The following is a 22342-nucleotide window of genomic DNA, read 5'->3' on the forward strand; positions in this document are numbered from 1 at the left end:
ACTTGAGCCTAAACATTTATTTGGAGAGTTAATAATCTGTGCATCATTATTTTCTAAAGTCGTTGCATGATCTCATTATTCTTTGCTTGGTTGCTACTTAGAAGGTGTTTCATCATTTAGTTCCAAATGCTAGAACTCATGCCTATTTCATTCAAAGCATGCTATTGATTTGCATAACACATATTCAAGATGAAGTTGTGTAGTAACCACCAAAGCCAAATTGTCGTGCCCCTATTTCATTATGTGTTTAAGTTTAACCCCATTGAGCCTTGTTAAGCCTATGTTCTTTGTTAACCCACATTATCCTTACCTAGCCTAGTTTTAGGACCATCTATACCCTTGTTCTTGAAGCATAGTAGACCTAAAATGAACTCCTCTTTGATCAATGTATTGCAAAAAGCAAGTGTAGGGGGAAGTGATTCTTGTGTGTGTGTGTTCCAAAGTCCTTAATAAGGCATGGGTAGAGAAAAAAAAGAGTATGGAAAAGAGCTCTAAAGTGGTGTTTGTTAAAAAATGGTCCAAAACATTGAATTCGGCCCTAAGTGTTGCATGAATCTTCCCTTTGTATGTAAAAGTTGATTCTGCATTCTAAAGTGAATTCCAAGTGTCTATTTCATTGCTTTGCTTGCTATCGCTTTAAGAACGTTTTTCATTCCTATCCTTTCTTTGTTAGCCATTACCCCCAAGCCCTGTTACAACCCTTGACTTCAATCTTGAGTGTTGTGTGTTTCAATTTGTGGAGTTCGAAATTGGTATGAGCATATGATGTCAGTGGTTCTCGCATCTAAGTAGTAGCATATCATTCATGAGATCATATCGAAACATGCTTCCTTTGTTATAACATATGTGAGTCCCAGTCTCTAGTGTAGGATGTGTAGTCAGAAAATGTGTGTGAAAATAGAGAGTATCTTGTAAGGAATTGAGCAAATTCTCTAAGGCATGTTACTACATTCAAAACATTGTTTTAATTGGTTAATTATGAATTAGTAAGTAGTGACTGTGATTAAGTTTGTGCTCAAGTGTGAAGATAACCAAAATCTATGGGAATGATGATTTTTAACATATCATGTGCATTGGAAATCCCTAAGGCAAATGTTGGAAGGTTAGGTTGTGTTTTGTTTGTTTTGTTTCGTTTTGTTTCTTTTGTTTTGCTCAAGGACTAGCAAAAGCTAAGTGTGGGGAAATTTGATAGGAGCATATTTATGCAAGTTAGTTAGCTTGTTTCTTGGCATTTACTTAGTTTAATTCTAGTTATTTTAGTACTTTAAGCTATTTTCGTGTGTTTATAGGTTCAAATAACAAAGTTGGCAACAAAGTGCTATTTGGAGCATTTTTGGGCCAAGATTGGATAGTGCAAGCATGGAGACATGAGGATGGACATTTTTGAAGATTAGAAGGCTAGAAATCACCATGTGTGTGCAAGTGTGTTGACCTACAACTACAAACATCCATCCACTACACCCATTACATCCACTCATTACCAAACATTCACTCACTACACCCATTACATCCACTCATTACCAAACATTCACTCACTACACCCATTACATCCACTCATTACCACAACACTCACCCACTACACCCATTACATCCACTCATTACCACAACATACACCACAACCACCATAATTAGATGGTGGTCCTCTCCCTAGCCTATAAATACATCCACCTTTCACCATACCAAAGGGGGGGAGATCCATCCAAAGACACATTCACACGGACAGTTTAGGGAGAAGGGAGAAAGACACATTATACCGCAAGGCAGAGTCTTTTCTTCTTAAACATTCTACACATTCCCACAACAAAAACACAATTCCATGTACCTTCATTTCCCTTTCCTTGCCGTGACCTCCATCCAACCTAAACACATTCAGCCATTCCCTTCCATATATCCATACGCATCCATCAAACCACACCTTGTGCCACAACAAAGAGAAGAATGAGGACCCTTGGACGTGCTTGCCATTCAAGTTGGATTGTTGGACCGTTTTTAGGTGTTTTCATTCTTTTGTTTTCAATGTCTAAATTTGTTTATCTTTGCTTTGTGAGTATGAGGAACTAAACCCCCCTTAGCTAGGGGGAATTCGAAACCATGTTCATGCTTGCAATATGATTTGATTTCTTTCAGTTGTGATTCATAAGTTGTGAATTCAATTTACTTATCCATTTGAATTAAAAATGATTTGTGTATGTTGGTTGAGAGTGCACGCTTAATTTTCATGTAGAAATCTGATGCTAGGATATAAGGGAGTTTCACCTAATCGTTATGAACTTATATTCACAAGTAGTAAAGGTTGCTCATCACAACCGTGTTAAGTAAATTCTTAGCATAAGTTTCATGCAATTCATAGTTACAAGTGTTTCGTCAATGCTTATGATTTTCATAAAACTTAATGATTCTTGCTTATATCTCTATTATGCAATTCATGTAGGGAACTTGTAGGGAATGCTTTGGGTTGTTGTATGCAATCATCCAATTCAATGAAATTAGGAAAATCTGAGGGTTAATTAGTGCAATTCACAATTAATCTGGGGCGTTGAGAATTTGTAGTTTATTGAAAAGTAACTGGAAATCGTTTTGTTTGCAAGTGTGTCATGTGTGGAGAAGAACCTCCTAGCTAGCCTTCCATCCATTCAATCTACTCAAATTCGTGCAGATTTCATTAGTTCTTTAATTTACTTGTTTTGTTTTCAAATTCGTCAAAACCAAAACCCCATTTACCTTGTTAGGTCATATTAGTTAGAAACTGATTTAGTTTGTGTTTTTAAGTATTTCGAACCAAGTTAAAACCAAAATTCGTCCAAAAGTGTGTTTAGAGTCCAAATCTGCCCAGTTTGTGTTTTTAGGCAAATTTGAGCGTTTTTAGCTTATTTTGAGTTCTTTGAGTTTGTTTTGAATTCTTTGAGTCTAGTTTAGTGTTTTTAACTTTGTTTATATGTTTTTAAGTTAGTTTAGAGGGTATTAGCAAGCCCTCCTAATCCCCGGTCCAGAACGATCCCTATTTACATTCTTTACTACAATTGATACAACAGGGTTTAATTTGTGTGTTAAGTAAATTTCGCACCAGAAGCACTAGTGGTCTTACATCAGTCGTTGACCTTCCTACGACGATCTTTGAAGACAATGCAACATGTATCGAGCAGCTGAAGAAGGGATACATAAAGGGAGACAACACCAAGCACATAGCGCCGAAGTTCTTTTACTCACACCAGCAGTAGCAGCATCAGAACATTGAAGTCAAGCAAATCCGTTCCCAGGACAACCTGGCCAATCTCTTTACCAAGTCATTGCCCAAGTCTACATTTCAGAAGCTCGTCCAAGGAATCGGTATGCGTAAATTATCTGAGTTGAATTGCTTGTAGTTCTCTTATTTAGAAGTTATGTCTAACTCATTGGGAGTATCTAGAAGCATACTCACATGATCTTAATGTATTTTTTTTCCTACGATTAGCAGCATCCTGCCTAACGAGGTTTTAATGAGGCACCCATCCTGGGATGATCATACTCCGATAAGTTCACTACCTTTGTCCAGTTTGACGAGTGTTTAGACATTATGTATATTTTCTTACTTTTCTCCTTAGTCTATTGGTTTTCCCCATTCCTTGGGTTTTACCATAGCAAGGTTTTTGTGAATTTTTACAAATGCATACTTCAAAGTAAATTTGAGACTCGCGATCACCCGTTGTGTCGATGACTTCATCAACTATTCTACCTTATCTGCTGAAGATCTGATGCGATGGTTTGTTGAGTATTTACACACTCAAAGGGGAGTGTTGCATTCATATTTGGAATAGGAATGTGATTGTGTAAATCCTAGGGAATCTGGGAATGTATCTTATATTCCTATTAGGACTAGATTACCTATTGAATGTTGTAATCCTAAAGGGAAAGGTTTTACCTTTCCTACTACTATAAATAAAGGCACAATGGGGTAATCAAACACACCTCACAATTAAATCAATCTCTCTTCTCCCTAAAGCTTGCTGCACCTCTCTCTCTCTAACCTAGATCGCTCAATCAAATAGGCCTACAACATATATATATATATATATATATATATATAGTAAGGAAAATATAAACATAGAGGGGTTCATGCATCATGGGGAATGTTTTCATGCTTCGTGAACGTTTCAAATATCTCCCTTTATTTTAAGTGTACCTGATTGGCAGAAAACAAAGAGAAGCCTTTGAATTTTGTGAAAGATAGCCTCCTACTACGATCCGTCAATTCCTCAGCTTCTAGTAAGAGCATGCTGATAACGTGTTGTAGACCTATTTGATCGAACTAATCTAGTGGATTAGAGAGAGAGGGGGCCGGTGGCAATTAGAGAGAAGAGAGAGGTGTGTTTGAGTCATCTCATTGTGCCTTTATTTATATTAGTAAGATAGACAAAAATCTTTCACTTTAAGATTACAACTCTTAATAGGTAATCAACTCCTAATAGGAATATAAGATACATTTATATATCTACTATGATTTACACAATTACATTCCTATTTTAAATATGATTACAACAAATTTTATGTATTCAGTTAATTGTAGTAGCTTATTTATATGTTTTTATTGTTATATAATAAATTTAATTTTAAAAAAAATAAAAAAATAAAAAAACACGATCAGGTCCCGCTTAGACTCTTAGGGGCTAGGACCTACCCTTCTGTCTGACTACTTGACGCTTTTTAGAACCTAGGTACAGACGTACAGTTAGCAGTCTTGCAGATTGGTGACCATCCACAACTGCCACTGACAATGATTGAAACTTGCCGCCACGAAAGTTTTTCAAAGGCCCAGCGGCTGCAAACAAGTGGAGGAGAGGAGAACATGGACTAATCTGTCGTACATGCTCTGAAAAGAATCTTTTGGTTTTTATTTGTTTTCTGTTTTGTATGTGGTTTTTTTCTCGTACAGCCGAGAGTAAATTAGGCATGGCATCAATGTTAACATGTGCGACTTTCTGCAGTTCTCAAAAAATTCACCAGAGCATCTTCAATGGAAGACGCAAAATTTGGTTGGCCGGAAAACACTCCGGTAGGAAAAATACAAAACAATTACCTTGGTCGAAAGATATAAATAAACATATAAATTACATGTTTTATATATTTTTCAGAGGTTGACCCTGCTATTCAAAGAGAAATAAATACGACATTTCTATATTTGTTACAACTAAGATATACATCTCTCTAAAATGTAAAATAAGACGTAAATGTGATATTTATATCTCAAATTTGCATATCTACATATTAGATGCTCTCAAGGTATTAGATAAATTTAAAAACACTTATGAGAAGAAACTCAAAACTTTCAGCAACTCAAACCTACATGGGAAAGACAAAGTCTGAAAATGAAAAGATAAATCCGAAAGTCGGAGTTGATTTTCACACCCATCTTTTATTTCTGGTCCGAATTGAATAATTCAAACGAAAACAAAGGACAAGAGGTGTGTAGGATGACAAAAAGAGTATGCTTATCAATCCCATAGATAATGGCATACAGATGAAACTCAATAAGTGTTTCTGCATATTCTGAAAACATCATTCATTTATATATACACAAAGAATAACACATCTTTCTGGTTTCCACAGCCAAAATTACAAATCTGAATCACTTTTAGCCGAGGACTTCGTCTGCAGAGTTTATGGTAACCAGTAACAAAACTGTTAGCACAAGAAAGAGTAAAAGACCATAAGCAGCCAAGTTGAAGTTGCTTGTTCTTCGTGTCCTTTCTGAAGTTGAGGAGGAATCGGCCACTATTATTGTCATGCAGAGCTATTGATCCCAGTAGTTTCTAAGTTGCGACATGTGGAGCAAAAGTTCGTCCCTGCCCAAGCCAGTTACACTGCTAGTCATGATCCACGGGGGAGGTACGTGGTAGTTGTCTTTGATAAACTGCTGAAAATCCCTGAGGTTCTCATCTGCCCTTTTACCTTTGCCCGCCCTCATTTTGTCACACTTGGTGAAGACAAAAGTCATCAGTATCTAAAAAGCAGAAAGAGCACACGAATTATGAGCAATTTATGAAGAAGTTAACATAAAGTTATTTCATATCGAAGAGCAGTGTACATTGTTATGTCCAAGCCAATTAGCGCAGTTTAGGTCAATTTTCTGAGGCGGAACACTAGCATCAACAAGGAGTAGGACGATAACAAGAGTATCTCTGTTCAAAAAGAAACCTTTGACATCAACTAGTGCGTATCAAATACACTTAAACTTGGAACTTGTAACTTAAGGGGATATGTGACAAGAACGCTGCACGCTATTAAAATTTTAGTAGCAGAAACAGGGATTCCAGCAAGCTCTCTCCACCACTTATACAAAATACAGCTTACACAACAAGTTCATAAAAGTAATCATTTTCCAATGTCAGTGAGTGACATGATGGAAACTTAGTAAATTAGATTAAGAACTACAGGACCCATTAAGAATAATGTCATAGGACTTAAATATTCAGCATTTGTAAAAAACTCAAGTCACCAAAGCCCTGACCACGACTACCTGGGATGTGGGATCTGGTTGGCAAGAGAGCTGTATTCATTACGAAGCGGTAGGCAATGAAATGCATGTCAAATAATATGTAGGAATCAGGATAACGGTTAGTAAGTGAAAACTTAGTTTCATGTGCGTAGAGCATCTTCCTATACTAATTTGTATTCTTCATTACTTCACTGATACATATACTGACTTGCATGGATTGGTGACACATAATTTGCTTTTCAAATTTGGTCTCCCTGACATTACCTGACTTGCATTGTATGAACAAACTCAAACCCAACTGATCTAGAGCTAATTCCAATAAAGTTCAAGACTTTCTTCAGCGCAACTAGTTCCAAACAGTCACAAATGGAGATAACATAACCTAGGAGATTAAAGGCCACAAGCTGGTTTTTTTTTTTTTTTTTATACGAAAAAAGGAAGTGCCTTACCCATAACCAGGCAAATCCACAAAGTACCAACTGTTCGAGTCAGGAATTTTCGTCGGGGATGTTTTCTGGTCGACGAGCACACAGCTCCCCTGGAGGTTGGCACCGGTTGAGGGCTGCTGTCGGGCTTCTGCTTCGCTGTCGGGCGTTGTCGGGCAAGTCTAGTCGGGCAAGTCTCGTCGGGCAAGACTCTTCAGGCAAGGCTCGTCGGGCAAGGCTGAAAGAGAAGGACAGCGTTAACTTTGAAAGGTGCCTTTGTGGTGCCTTAGGTGTAGGCCTTGAGGCTCACAATCAAGGTTAACATTTAGGTGCTCAGGCGTGCCACTGCCATCTTTAGCATGGCAGATGTAAAATGGATGTCGCGTTTTAGTTGCATATATGTATGTATCCAAGAAACCGTGTTAGTTATAACAGGTGCCTTTGTGGGGCATTAGGTGTAGGCCTTGAGGCTTCCCATCAATAACTAAACCGGTGCTCGAACACATCATATTTGTTTTCGTGATTGCCGGAGTTTTCTAACTATTACACTTCTGATTACCTGAGTCCAAGAAGTAGAATGAACCCAAATAGGTGCCTTTGTGGGGCCTTAGGTGTAGGCCTTGAGGCTTCCCATCAGAGTTCATTCTTATACTCAAACTCTCTAGATCGCAGAACGGAATGAATCCAAATGGATGCCTTGGTGGGGCCTTAGGTGTATGCCTTGAGGCTTTCCATCAGAATCCATTCCATGCTCAAGCGTTTTATGGTAATCGTAATATAATAGAAAGAAAACTAGAGGGTAGGTCGATTACTTGCGCCCCAAGTAACTTCGGACTTCTCGTTTATCAAGGACTGTCGTGGATGGGTTAAGTCCACATAAGGTTCTTTTTTATGCCTTGAGGCCAAGGACTTTTAACTGATCAGATTTACATGCCCAAGGGCTTAGGACTTGGATCTGGTTTAAACACTGACGATATATTCAAATCGGATTCAAGTACTGAGAAAGCCTTTTAATAGTCATATTGCTAGAAATAACTTGCATATAACTGGAAGTATACAACATATTGAAAAGACAAAGACAAAGCAAAGAAGGTCGGGCAAGGTTAAACCTTATCGGGTAAGGTTGCTCGTCTTGCAGGTTCCTATCTTTGTAGTTTTGTCAAAGGTCTGAAAGCTTAGAGGGATAGAGAGAGAGATTACAAAAGATGAATCGATACTACAGCAAGGTTGAACAAGGTAGCAGAGCTATTACAAAGGGTTGAAGAGAGGGTTATCCCGAGAGGGATGAAGGCTGACTACAGCTTTGTTTTGAAGGCAAATCTGGCTTTGAGCAGAGTTTGTGCTTGCATTTGTTTGTTTGATTGAGTGTCCTTATTCCTGATTTTTCTTTCTTCTTATATAGACAACTCGGCTTGGTCTTCTGTAGCAACAGCCTTGCCCGAATGCGGTTTGAGGGTGATGACTCATCGGCTTTTTTACATGTACTGCCATCATAAAGTACTTTTTATGGGCTGTGTAGCTGATCAGTCTATACCACTTGGCCCTTGGGTAGGTAAGCAAGTGGTCTTCATGAGCTGCACCAGGTCAGAAAAGGCCCTTTCTGCCTTCTGGGTTTTGACTGGGCTTCGGCTATCTTCCCTTTCGGGCCTCCTTTTGGGCCAGCTCCTTTCTTGAGCCCAAAGTTAACTTTAAATCCAAACAGTGCCCCCTTCAATCAATGTTAAGGTTGGAATCCCAGGCGCCATCATTGATTGAATATCCGCATGCGTGTATCTCAATCTTTTGGAACTTCGTGTTTTCTAAACAGGATGAAGGCAACCCCGTTCCCCTTGCTCTTCTCACGACCTTTGAACTATCCCCTGGGGCTCTATAAATTCTGGCTCGAAATCTCTTCTGTCAAGCCATCAAATCCTCTTCAGCCTTCTCCTCCATCATCTTCGAGCGTTTCAGAAACTGAGCAATGGGTTCCTTAGGCTTTGAGTGGGGTTTCCTAAAACTCCCTTTTCGTGAGAAAAAGGGCTTTCATCAAAAGACTGCTATCTCCAACACCCTTGGTCGAACACCCCACTATCTCCAACACCCTTGGTCAGACGGTTTCCTCTCGCAGGCTCGTCTTCCCGCTTGTTGCGGTGATAAATCGGGCTTGACCATCACCTACGGCGATGGTCTTGTCTGAGGATCCTTTACCAAGCCCATGTTGGCCGCACAACCCGATCATCCAATCGGGTTCCATCCATGAAGACATCGGAAAATCAGCTGAAGATCCCATTGCATCCAGAAAGAGAATTGACTGTAATGCGTTGGCTTAGAACCTTTTGTAAATTTCATCAATTTGTCGAAATGAAATATATATTGTCTCAGCAACACTTGTTTTTCCATCTTCTTGAATGATTGATAAATATATACTGCACATTGATATCCCGAAGCTTGCTTTACCTTGCATCTTCTTCGATATAACAGTCTCTGACATCCCACAACGTAGGACAATATTTCTTTAAGAATCTAACATTAATGGGATGTTTATGCCTGTTTCCCTTAAGGTCCGCCAAGTAGTATCCCCCTCTATCCAAAACGCGACTAATAATGAAAGGACCTTCCCATGTCGGGCTCCATTTTCCAAAGCCCCTGAGCTGAGCTTCTAGAGGGAGGACTGTCTTCCATACTAAATCTCCCTCCTTGAAGGATTTCATCTTCACCTTTTTGTTATAAGCTCGGGCAACGGCTCGCTTTCCTTCTTGAACCTGGTTCAAAACTTCAATTCGGGCGGCATCCAAGTCTTCAATTCCTTGACACATGGCTTCGACATACTCTTCACTATGCAATCCAAATTGATTTTGAATTCTTAAAGAACTCACATTGATTTCCACGAGGAGCACTACATCTTGCCCGAAAGTTAAAGCATAAGGAGTTGTCCCTGTTCCTGCTCTCTTAGAAGTTCTGTATGCCCACAAAATGTTCCCCAGATTTTCATGCCATTTTTTTGGGCTATCGATCACCATCATTTTGATAATGTTGACCAGGATCTTGTTGCTGGCTTCTGCCTGGCCATTTGATTGCGGGTAGTACGGACTGGACTGGATCATCTTTATTTTGTACTTACTTGCGAATTCCTCAACTTCTTTTGAAATAAAAGATGGCCCACGATCCGTTACTATGGTTTCGGGCACCCCATATCTGTGCAGAATCTTGGTCTCGATAAAATTCTTAACTGTGGCTGAAGTTATGGATTTTACTGATGATGCTTCCACCCACTTGGTGAAGTAATCTGTTGCTACAATTATGAAGGTATGCCCTTTGCTAGAAGCTGGATAGATTTGCCCGATGAAGTCCATCGCCCACCCTCTGAAGGGCCAAGGCTTGACCACTGGATTTAAAGGTACCGAGGGCACATGCTGAAGAGGTCCGTGCCTCTGACATTCTTCACAACCTCGGGCATAAGACTTGCAATCTTTTTCTATGTCGGGCCAGAAATAACCATACCTCATAAGCAACCATCTCATCTTCGTTCCAGCCTGACCATACTCCTTCATGTACTTCGGCCATTACCCTCATGGATTCTTCTTGGCCCAAGCATTTCAATAGTAACCCATCTGGAGTTTTTCTTAGCAAGTTCATCGCCCATAAGACATACTTGGTTGCTTGCTGTCTATCCTTCTTGCTTGTAGGCGAGGAAGGATCCTTCAAATGATGAATGATAGGTGACCTCCAATCTTCTATCTCAGCCTCTAGCACCATTATATCTAGACTGAATCCCCTTTCTAAGATGGAAGGAATGTTTCTCCTTTGGATCTCGACATCTACCCCATATTTCCTCTCCTGTATTGGCACTCCTGAGGCTAGTTGTGCCATCTCGTTGGCCGCTAAATTGGATTCCTTGGGAACATGATTGACCGATATCTCAGAATCCCAGAAATTCAATAATTGCGTAGCTGCCAAGTAATACCCTGCCATTGTAATATGTCTGCACTTGAACTCCTCATTTAACTGGTTTATTACCAACTCTGAATCCCCAAAGACCTCTACCTCTACTGCCCCCAAATCCATCAAGATATCCAGACCAATAATTAAGGCCTCATACTCTGCCCGATTATTAGTATTCCCTTGGTAGTCCAAGAGAAATGAATAATAATGATAAACTCCCTGAGGGTTTACAATTACAATTCCCGCTCTTGAAGCCTTCTGAGTGTAGGATCCATCGAAATACAACTTCCAAGGAGTGATCCAGAGACCAGCTACTCTTCTTATCTCTTGCTGGACCCAGTCTTCTTTGCCCGAAATATCTTTTCTCGGCGGGATCCAAATGCTAGTAACCTCTAAGCTTCCCGGGATATTGATCACCTCACTTGGAGATTCTTGATGCTCGGTTAGGAAGTCGGCAATTGCTTGACCTTTAACTGCCCTTTGGGTACGTACTGAAAACTGAATTCCGATAAAGCTAGAATCCATTTCCCAATCCTTCATGTGAGCATTGGCTTTGACAACATGTACTTTATCACATCTGGCTTGGCGATGATGTGCACGTGACAAGGTAACATGTAATGCCTTAATTTACTGGCAGTGAAATATAAAGCCAAGCATAATCTCTCTACCGGGGAATACCTTGTTTCTATCTCGGTCAGAATTCTACTGAGGTAGTACACTGCCTGCTCCTTCCCGCCTTCATTATTTTGGGCTAGCAAACTCCCGATTGACTTTTCAGAGGCAGAAATATACAGCTTCAAGGGTTTTCCCCTTTGAGGTGGCACCAACACTGGTGGAGAAGTTAAATAGGCCTTGATGCTGTCAAAGGCCTGTTGGTGCGGTGGTCCCCATTCAAATTTCTCTTTATCTTTCAACCTTAGTAAATGAGTCAGTGGCTGGATCTTGCCTGCTAAATTAGCAATGAATCTCCTTAAAAAGTTAATTTTGCCCAGTAACCTCTGGAGTTGCACCTTGTTGATGGGTGAAGGTGACTCCATTATTGCCCGAGATTTGTTCTTATCCACTTCTACACCTCTTTGATGCACCAGGAATCCCAAGAAGTTGCCCGCTCTAACTATGAAATAGTTCCAAAGCAAATAGGCTCTGGCTTCCATCCAGGGGTTGGCACCATGATTAGATCTTCTTGAGCTCTCCTCAAGATCCTATACATCTCATGGTGTTGGCTCTGCGGCACGTGATCCCCCTCGCCTTCTGTCTTGCTGTTGGCCTTTTCCACCTCTTTCTTACTTCTCCAACGGAGCTGACTACTTCCCCCAGATGCTGTTTTCTCCAACTTGTGATTTTTGGAGGATTCGGATGTTGTGGGGGTCTTCAGGGCATTTATGTAGGCTTTGTGCTGCCTTTGAACCCTCATGACCATGGAGGCTCCCATTGGTTTGGTAGGCTGTCCGTTCTTCCCGACTACGTACCATTTTCGCCCGAGGTGGGCAGGATGCTCTTTTCTAACAGGATTGGTCATGCCATCAATCCTCTTGATTTCCCTCCCCATCTGGCCACATTGAGGATGATCTGTACCCCTTCATATTTTGGCCTCCATATCTTCTGCTTCTTCAGAAACTTCATGGTTTCGAAATACTTCTGACAAAGCTTTGGGTTGGGAATCACCTCCTAGTCGTTGAAAAACGCTTCGAGAAGTGTCCTTTTTTGTTTCCTGCTTAATCTTTTCGCGGGCTTCTCTTCTGACGTCTTCTTCCTTTCTCCTGATTAGTTCACGGTCAATGAGGACTCCAACCGGGGGAATTTCGCACTCACACTCGCATTGGCACTTACTGCACATAACCATCCCCTTGATTATGGCTGCTTTTGGATATTCGGGTGTTTTAATCACCCCTCCTGTAGGTTTTTCAGCCAATTTCTTCTCTTCTGGTTCCCTTGTAATTCTTTCTTTTCCCTTTTCAGCCCATGTCATATTGATCATATTTACAGGGACTTCTGAAAAAGGAACTGCAGGTTTGTCTACCACCAACTCTTCAGGCGGGCTGGTTTTAAGTCTCTTTCCCTCGGGAGGAACCAGGTCTGTTTCTTTTCTAAAGCCTGTGGAAGCTTTCTCCAATCTTTGCAACATTTGTAGTAACGTGGTTTGTAAACCTTCTGGCATTTTGACATCTATCTTTTGATCCAATTGAGATCCCACCGGGCGTGCCAAAACTATGTTCGCGTCAGGAATTTCCGTCGGGGATGTTTCCTAGTCGACGAGCACACAGCTCCCCTGGAGGTTGGCGCCGGTTGAGGGCTGCTGTCGGGCTTCTGCTTCGCTGTCGGGCGTTGTCGGGCAAGTCTAGTCGGGCAAGTCTCGTCGAGCAAGACTCTTCGGGCAAGGCTGAAAGAGAATGACAGCGTTAACTTTGAGATGTGCCTTTGTGGGGCCTTAGGTGTAGGCCTTGAGGCTCACAATCAAGGTTAACATTTAGGTGCTCAGGCGTGCCACTACCATCTTTAGCATGGCAGATGTAAAATGGATGTCGCGTTTTAGTTGCATATATGTATGTATCCAAGAAACCGTGTTAGTTATAACATGTGTCTTTGTGGGGCCTTAGGTGTAGGCCTTGAGGCTTCCCATCAATAACTAAACCGGTGCTCGAACACATCATATTTGTTCTCGTGATTGCCGGAGTTTTCTAACTATTATACTTCTGATTACCTGAGTCCAAGAAGTAGAATGAACCCAAATAGGTGCCTTTGTGGGGCCTTAGGTGTAGGCCTTGAGGCTTCCCATCAGAGTTCATTCTTATACTCAAACTCTCTAGATCGCAGAACGGAATGAATCCAAATGGATGCCTTTGTGGGGCCTTAGGTGTAGGCCTTGAGGCTTTCCATCAGAATCCATTCCATGCTCAAGCGTTTTATGGTAATCGTAATATAATAGAAAGAAAACTAGAGAGTAGGTCGATTACTTGCGCCCCAAGTAACTTCGGACTTCTCGTTTATCAAGGACTGTCGTGGATGGGTTAAGTCCACATAAGTTTCTTTTTTATGCCTTGAGGCCAAGGACTTTTAACTGATCAGATTTACATGCCCGAGGGCTTAGGACTTGGATCTGGTTTGAACACTGACGATATATTCAAATCGGATTCAAGTACTGAGAAAGCCTTTTAATAGTCATATTGCTAGAAATAACTTGCATATAACTGGAAGTATACAACATATTGAAAAGACAAAGACAAAGCAAAGAAGGTCGGGCAAGGTTAAACCTTATCGGGTAAGGTTGCTCGTCTTGCAGGTTCCTATATTTGTAGTTTTGTCAAAGGTCTGAAAGCTTAGAGGGATAGAGAGAGAGAGATTTCAAAAGATTAATCGATACTACAGCAAGGTTGAACAAGGTAGCAGAGCTATTACAAAGGGTTGAAGATAGGGTTATCCCGAGAGGGATGAAGGCTTATCCCGAAAGGGATGAAGGCTGACTACAGCTTTGTTTTGAAGGCAAATCTGGCTTTGAACAGAGTTTGTGCTTGCATTTGTTTGTTTGATTGAGTGTCCTTATTCCTGGTTTTTCTTTCTTCTTATATAGACAACTCGGCTTGGTCTTCTGTAGCAACAGCCTTGCCCGAATGCGGTTTGAGGGTGATGACTCATCGGCTTTTTTACATGTACTGCCATCATAAAGTACTTTTTATGGGCTGTGTAGCTGATCAGTCTATACCACTTGGCCCTTGGGTAGGTAAGCAAGTGGTCTTCATGAGCTGCACCAGGTCAGAAAAGGCCCTTTCTTCCTTCTGGGTTTTGACTGGGCTTCGGCTATCTTCCCTTTCGGGCCTCCTTTTGGGCCAGCTCCTTTCTTGAGCCCAAAGTTAACTTTTAATCCAAACACCAACTTTTGTTGACCAAGAAATGATTGACGAGCTTCGTCTTCCCTGCATAAGTTTACACAAAAATAATCAAAACCCAGATGCCAAAACACATTCAAACTGCATAAGTTCACACAAAAATAATCAAAGCCCAGAACAAACCTGGTTTCTTAGATGTAAGAACTGTTGAATTGTAATCTTGTCTTGGCCCAAAGATAATGGATCTAACCCATGCACAAAGAAAGATCTATGCACATGCTAGAGAATTTAGCAAAGTTCAAGTTAGTGGAAGAATCTAGAAGAATGGTGAGGATTCCACCAACATACAAGATTAGTGTAGATAATTCTATCTTAGGAAGGTAGTGGAATTATCTAGATATCTCTAGCATGATGCTTCCATGCTTCTCCAAGGTTCCATCCATACCTATAAAATGAGAAGGCATCCACACCATTTGAAACAACGAAGAGAGCAAGAAGTGAAAGTGCCAAGTGAGAAAATGCAACAAAGCTTCTAAAAGTGTTTGAGTATTCCTCTTGTTCTAAGTTTGTGAGTGAATAAAAATCTTGTGTAATATTTGAGTATTCTTTCTTTCTCTTACTTTGAGTATTCTTTCTTTCTCTTACCTAGCTGCATTACATTCTTCTTTGTGAGATAATCTCCGAAGTAGTGAAGTCTTTTTAAGCTCCAACAAGAACAACATCCTTCTTGCGAACCAAGGAATTAATGAGCAAGGACTTGCCCACATTGGACCGACCCAGAATAGCGAATTCAGGCCGGTCATGTTTGGGACATTCCTTAGCTCTGGCACTGCTCTTCACGAACTCCACCTCCTTAATCTTGGCGTCGCCGGCGTAGGGTCCGAGCACGATGTTCGACCCGGGTAGGACCATGTTCTCAATCTTCCCCTCGGCCGGGTCGACCCCGGGCGACATGAACAGGACGGTCTTGTCCAGGATTGAGTTAGCCGTGGCTTTTGGAGCTGAGACATGGCGTTTCGGGTTTGGGTTTTGGTTCCGACAGGTAAGGTTTGAGAGGAGGGTTCGGAAGGAGAGAGTGAAAGGTCGGGTTTTGATAGGTGGAAGGGGAGTCGGTGATAAGAAGGAAGTGATATGCAGGGCCAAGAGGCGGTTTCTGAGTAACATTGTGTGGGTTCAAGAGAGGTTTCGTTTTGTGAGGTTATAGGAAAGGCTAATTAATAAGGCCATTTTGGTGACAATGGAGGCTTGGATTTTTGCTAAGTTTGAGCGTAATGATCTTTATTTTTATTTTTATTTGTTTTTCTTGTTTTTCTATTCGTGCTATATTTTTTATAATCAAATTTGAAGTACGAAGATGAAGATTGAGCTGAATGACTAAAGAGAAGTCATGACATCGGTCATAAAATTAGCCTTAAATGCATGTTTGTAGAGATTAGACAGAGAAATTAATAAAATACCGAGCGTCAACTTCTTATGTTCCTAGGAGTTGTAATCAAATGCCCATGAGCTGGCTAAATTTGCAATGTTGTGCGATGATATTGTAATTTGGGATGGGAGAAGATTTGAACTCGAAATGATTTGAAAAGGAAAACTTAATTATCAGGATAATTCATCACTTGTAAGTAAGGATATCCATTATAATCTCATCTTTTAAAAGTTTGATTTTATGCTTGTTGAAACTTAATTTGTAGTTGACGCATTTGCTTATTTAGGATAGAATATTCTAACGCTATCTTGATTCATTTTATTCCTCTAGTAGAATTCCTGATTTTATTGTGACAATATAATTTGGGCTAGGTCATGTTGGAAGTTTGTTGATATAATTTCATTTTAATAAAATGATATGAACTTGTTATTCACAAAAATTAAACTTTAAGACGTTGAATTTAAAAGAAAAGGAAATGATTATGAGTGGCGATTGCTAAGCAAAGCTTTCCTAGTTTTAGTTATGGTTGTGGTTTGTTCAATCTCATATTCTATAGCCGGGACTGTTGTTGGTAGTGGTGTTTATGGTTTGTGCACTCGGAAAAGGACCATGAGAAGGAAACTCGGCGTTTGTTGGAGGGGACTTATAGAAGGGCTTCTTTACCAACAATTGTAAAATCATTAGAGATTGGTGCAGCCCTTTCTTCGTGGAGCCTGTACGACTCTCGGGCTTGCAATGTGTTTAGTCCTCATGATTAAGGTCTAGGGGGCGTTTGTTTGCCCTCGCTAGCTTTCATTGGACTAGACTGGATTAAATATTAGTTAGTTTGTGTTTGTTGCCTTCTAGAACTAGCTTTAATGTGACTAATGAGGACTCGCCTCACCTAAAGAACTCGTTAGACTTTCTTAGGGAGAACCCCTAAACCATGGACTCCATAAAAGCATTTCTACCCTAAACAGCTCCTCGAACAATAGGCAATTCAATCATCCCAAGCGAATAGCAACTGTCTTTAGTGAACAGTAACTACCCAAGTGCATCTCAAATCCTAAACTAAATAGTTGTGGCAATTCATATTAAAAAAACTATTTTATAAAATAATAAAAGATAATTTAATTTTTATTTCGGATGATAATAAAATATTGATTGGAAGTATTTGAAAATATTGAAATGTGGTATAAGGTGGAAGAACATGGTTAGGTATTTATAGAAAAAAAATATATATTATTTTTTTTAATTAATTTTTAGGATTTTTTTTAATAATTCTTTTGTAGTTTTAATTAATTTTTTTTAGATGTCAGCCTTGCTTCACATGGCCTAGGACTAGGCTAGTAGATTTTAGCCTAGGTGAGTGGAATGGGGTGGAGGAGTTTTGGGGGAGGGAGGGGATTCATAGGGGTGTATTCAATTAGGATTTTGAGAGATATTAATTATTTTAATGAATCTAGAAGTATTAAATTATGATTTTAAGTGATTCTCTAAAATTATTTTAATTATTTTAATGAATCTAGGAGTATTCAATCAGAATTTTAAAATAGTTTATTAAAATCCTTAGAAATCCGAGGGTATTCAATTAGGATTTTAAAGAAATTTATAATATTTTAGGTGATGAAGAATTTGAGAGAATTTGAGAGATTTCATAGTGTATTTTAGCATTCCCAAATCTCACCTCCTCCCCTGAGATTTCGAGGAAAATGAATCAAAATTATACATAGAATCTCTAAAAATCAATTAAACTCATCAAATTCTATGGATATATAAATCCAATAAAATACCTTAAATCTCAATAGAATGCACTCTCCTTAATTTGCTATCCCCTAGGAGATTTGAGAGGGGAGGAAGTGCTCTAAGACCTTTGCTTCGTCATGTTCTCTTCTTGCGTCCTCTCCTTTTCAACTAGCCCCGAACCCAAAATCACGAACAAGGCCTCAGATTCGAACCTCAATCGAAGAACCCACAAGCTCCGTCATCCAATTCACCTCAAACTCGACCTCGATTTTCGACGGAACGGGCTTTGGGCTCCGTCCTTCTTGACGTTTTAATTGCTTTATCTTCGACAAGGCCCTCATCAATTGTGTCATCTTCGTCGTTTGCTTCGCATTTTGGGGTTTTATAAAAAAAAGCCCATAAATGACATCGAGTACGTATTGAAATTTCCCTCTCTGTATCATAATTTTTGTTTTGAAATTCTTTTTTTTCTTTTATAAATTTTTACAAATTTATCTATGAATTTGGTGGTAGAATTTGTGTAAGGCTTTTTATATTAGTATCCCATAAAATGTTGGATGCATCCCACATTAAAATGTAATATTAATGACTTATTTACCCTACTATGCAATGAGAATTTTGACCCTATTAGGTTTAAAAAAATATAGAAAAATTTTAAATACACCCCAAATCACTTTTAACATATTATTTATCTTCTTCAACTATCAAAACCCCTCTCACCCTTCATTGTTGAATAAAACCTAATCAATGAAACTACAAACATGTTGATTGAGAAAAATTATTTTTGACGAATGGAACACGAAATCAGTGTTTCAAAAGCTTCACATGACGAATGTGAACGGGTTTAAATCTCCTATTTTACTTGCAAGAATCACAAGGTTATTGTAGTATAAACGGATTTCGCAAGATCATCTCCACAGGGATTATTAAATAATTCGAACTAATCAGATTCCATTTAATTATTGTAAAATAGAAATTGAAGTGATTGATTTTATAACCTAATTAAAATAAAAACGAATTTAATGAATTAAAATAAACAATCTGCAATATTAGGATTAGAGAGAAGAAAACAGTTTTGAGAAAATCAAATTAAGAAAGCACTAGGGTTCCACCATCACCTAGCAATCCTATGAATTTTTACCAATTACTTATGATCTACACATGCCACTTTGAAGGTTAGATTTTCCTAATTCATATTCTACTTGGAACCTCCAACATAGAACGTATATCTAACATGCAACCTGTCCGGACGTTCGGATCAAATCTAAACATGAAAGACTCATTATGCTTTATGAAAATCCTTTGAAAAACCATGCAATCCTTAAGACGTGATATTCATCTTAAGAGAAATTACAATTATTAATCACAAGAAGCCAGCGTCAATTTCAGGGAACCTTCCGACCAAAATTGCATCAAATTACTTTTCTAAAGATCCTAATGGTGATCAGGCATTAAGACAATTAGATAGTTTTTATCCCGGTGATTAACAATTCAAAATATGCATGCAATCAATCATAAACAATTAAATAAAAATCACATATTCATGCTAAGGCTCAAGGCTTCGCCCTAGCAAAAGAAATTAGTTCCACATATTCATAATTGAAATCATAGAAAATATTTCTAAGAAAAGGATTGAAAACACCTTCAAGTAGAAAATCTTCAAAACCCTAGCACTTCTCTCTGTCTCCAATATTGCGTAAAATAAAGCGTAGTCCTAAAACTGTAGACGGCCAAGCAATATATTTGCTAAGCCACCACACAAACCCTAGCAAACTAAAATTAATAAAAACCCTAAATAAAAATAGTAAAATTCGTCTAAAATCTGAACAGCCACGTTTTGGCCCAAAAGCTGCTCCAAAACTGGCCCAATATAGTTGGATTGAATGTTTGGAATATTCTGAACACTTTTCCAGAAGGCCACGAACCCATCCGAGGTCATTTTGGGCTCCAAAAACGCAATTAAAGCCCAAAAACGTCACTTTCCAGCACTGCGCACTGCTTCTTTATTTCATCGTCAGAAAATAACCGCTTGGTGGAAAAATCCAAAATTTTGATACGATCAAGCTAAGTGACTCACGAACGTCCTCCAATTGGAATTACTCCAAAATTCGTCCATTTGGTCCTGTTTTGCTCCAGAGGAAGTCGAAAGTCCTATATTGAAAATACAATTCAAAGTATCAAAATTCTTCCAATATATTAACCAAAATATACTAAGATTAGGGTAAAATATATAATATAAAATCTACTCATCAGACAACATTGATAATTATTTAATCTTGGTTTTGCTGCATTATTTAAGCTTCTATGTTCATATTCATCTTTTAGCGATCACAGGGATTACATGAAGAATTAAATACCTAAAATTACCACCTAATATTAAAAATAGACGACATGGGTTTTAATGGTGGAATTGAAAACGAACCCACATATGCTTAAATCCCAGGCGACATCTTTTGTCAAAATTACAGTCGGCATCCAAATAAGAAGCTTTATTGACTATTTGCATAAGACTATGCCCCCCATTTACTGATTAAAGTATTAGACTAATATTGATATTGAGTTGTATGATGATTCTTAGCAAATAAATGAGGATATGATACAAATTTTTGGTGTATTTAAACAAGATAGCATACAAGGCAATGGTTGTATGATTCTTAGAAACTGAACTGAAATATATCCAGTGTCAGGCGAGAGTACATTTGTAAAAAGAACACTATTTTTTAATGGTGATTTTCAACTAGGCAATGGTTGCAGTGAATATAGTATGGCTATGTCCTTATAGGAGATCATGAACTGATTGTAGAGTGAGAGCAAAAGCCATGGCCCTCGAAGTCTTACTCAATCTTATAATTCAATAATTAGCACTTATGAATCTCATAATTCAAAAACCATGGCCCCTGAACTGCTGCGCTATTCTAAGATGCTTTCTTGCAGGTCGACTTGGTTCGACCAAAATATGCACAAGAAAATGGAAACAACATGGTAGCTTTGAAATCATTATTAATGTTATTGAAAAACGTTCAAATGAACCTAAACATTTTTCAAATCATTCGGAAAACTAACGTTCAGATGGTTTGAAATCATTCGGAAAAATAAAAAATGAGTGTTATAAGATTTGAGAAATGTGAAGTGTATAAAAAATGTGGGGTGTATGTAGAAAATGTAAGATGTATTTTGAGAATGTGGGGTGTGAGGGTATTATGGGGAAGGAAGTGGGGTGTATTAAGATAATTTTTAATTGAAATAGCAAATATAGGGTGTATTAAGTATGAGAGGTTTATTCAATAATTTGTGGGGTATTAATATAATAAGCTTTTGTGTAAATTGCTGCCATTATGTTATGGATGTTTAGCAAAATGAGCATAACTGTCAAAAGATTTGCAGTTTTTGCAATATTTTTAGCAAAATGGGTATATATTTTGATATGCTTACATATTCATGGCCAAATTGTTATTTGTGATTGCTGCCTATGATTACTGTTTTTTTTTTTTTTTAAGCTAAACATTTCTTCACATCATTCGGTTTGCTTTTGTTTATATCCAATCTCAGAACCCAGCTTGTTTCATGCACAAAATATGCTACTGTATTTGCTACCGCTCCAGGTCTCACGCTTTCGTGTTATTGCAGCCAATGGAGGAAAACTAAGAAAATTTTGCAGGGACATTGCTCTCTAGCTCAGTGAGAGGTACAATTGTTGGTGTAAGAGATGCATTATGCTCTGTATGTATTTTAAAATTTCAATATCAATAACACATTGACATCAATTGAGCTGCCCTTGATGGCGTTAATTCAACTTTAGTGTTCATAAATGACACTCAAAGTACTTATCCGCAAAATTATCGTTCATTGCTCATGTGTTCGAATTGACATCTGTATCTAGAAGTCCACAGGAGCATCTCTTTGTGGTTCCCTTTCTGGCCGTGTCCTATGGTACAGGGTCATCTGTGCAAAAGGAAGAATCAACAACTGATGAAAAAGCCCTCGGTTTTAAGGGGCATGATATGCTTGCACCCTTTACAGCTGGGTGGCAGGGTACTAATTTACATCCTTTGATTATAGAATAGTCTGAGGGTAGCTATGTTTATGACAGCAATGTGAAGAAGTATCTTGATGCATCGAAAGTTTGATCTTCCAGCTCCATTTGTATTCTGCACGCTGACTGCCCGTAGTATAGGCGCCATCACCTTCCAGGCGAGATAGAAGAGTTCTCTACGAGACTAGCAAACAATATGACATTGTATCTATTGCCGACGATGGGGACGAGGTAATCTATGATTTCGAAGGCTTGGCTATGTGCATGGGTGTGACAAATAGAACGTTAAACCAGACCTTATATCTGTGTCGAAGGCTCTTTCTTCTGCACATATGCTAATCGGCTTTGTTCTTGTGAGCCCAGAAGTTTCAGATGTCATACACTTTTAGAGCAAAGTTTGGTTCTTTTTGTCATGGGTTTACATATTGTGGACACTCTCTGCCTGTGCAGTACCAATTGAAACACTCAAGATCTACACAAGTAGTTGAAGAATATGTGAAGGAACTCAAGTTTAAG

At 39.0% G+C, this 22342-nt stretch overlaps 2 long non-coding RNA genes across 2 annotated transcripts; one reads left to right on the plus strand and one right to left on the minus strand.

The window, feature by feature from the left end:
• Positions 1-5519: 5519 nt before the first annotated feature.
• Positions 5520-6870, minus strand: LOC126602227 (uncharacterized). Its single transcript, XR_007616042.1, has 2 exons — positions 6062-6870; positions 5520-5977 (listed from the first exon to the last, which is right to left on the minus strand). It is a non-coding gene; the product is annotated as an uncharacterized LOC126602227 (long non-coding RNA).
• An 8153-nt stretch (positions 6871-15023) lies between these two features.
• Positions 15024-15935, plus strand: LOC126602228 (uncharacterized). The gene is made up of 2 exons (XR_007616043.1): positions 15024-15210; positions 15292-15935. It is a non-coding gene; the product is annotated as an uncharacterized LOC126602228 (long non-coding RNA).
• The last annotated feature ends 6407 nt before the right edge of the window (positions 15936-22342 follow it).

Source organism: Malus sylvestris, chromosome 15 (genome assembly GCF_916048215.2).
Source record: "Malus sylvestris chromosome 15, drMalSylv7.2, whole genome shotgun sequence".
Taxonomy (NCBI): domain Eukaryota; kingdom Viridiplantae; phylum Streptophyta; class Magnoliopsida; order Rosales; family Rosaceae; genus Malus; species Malus sylvestris.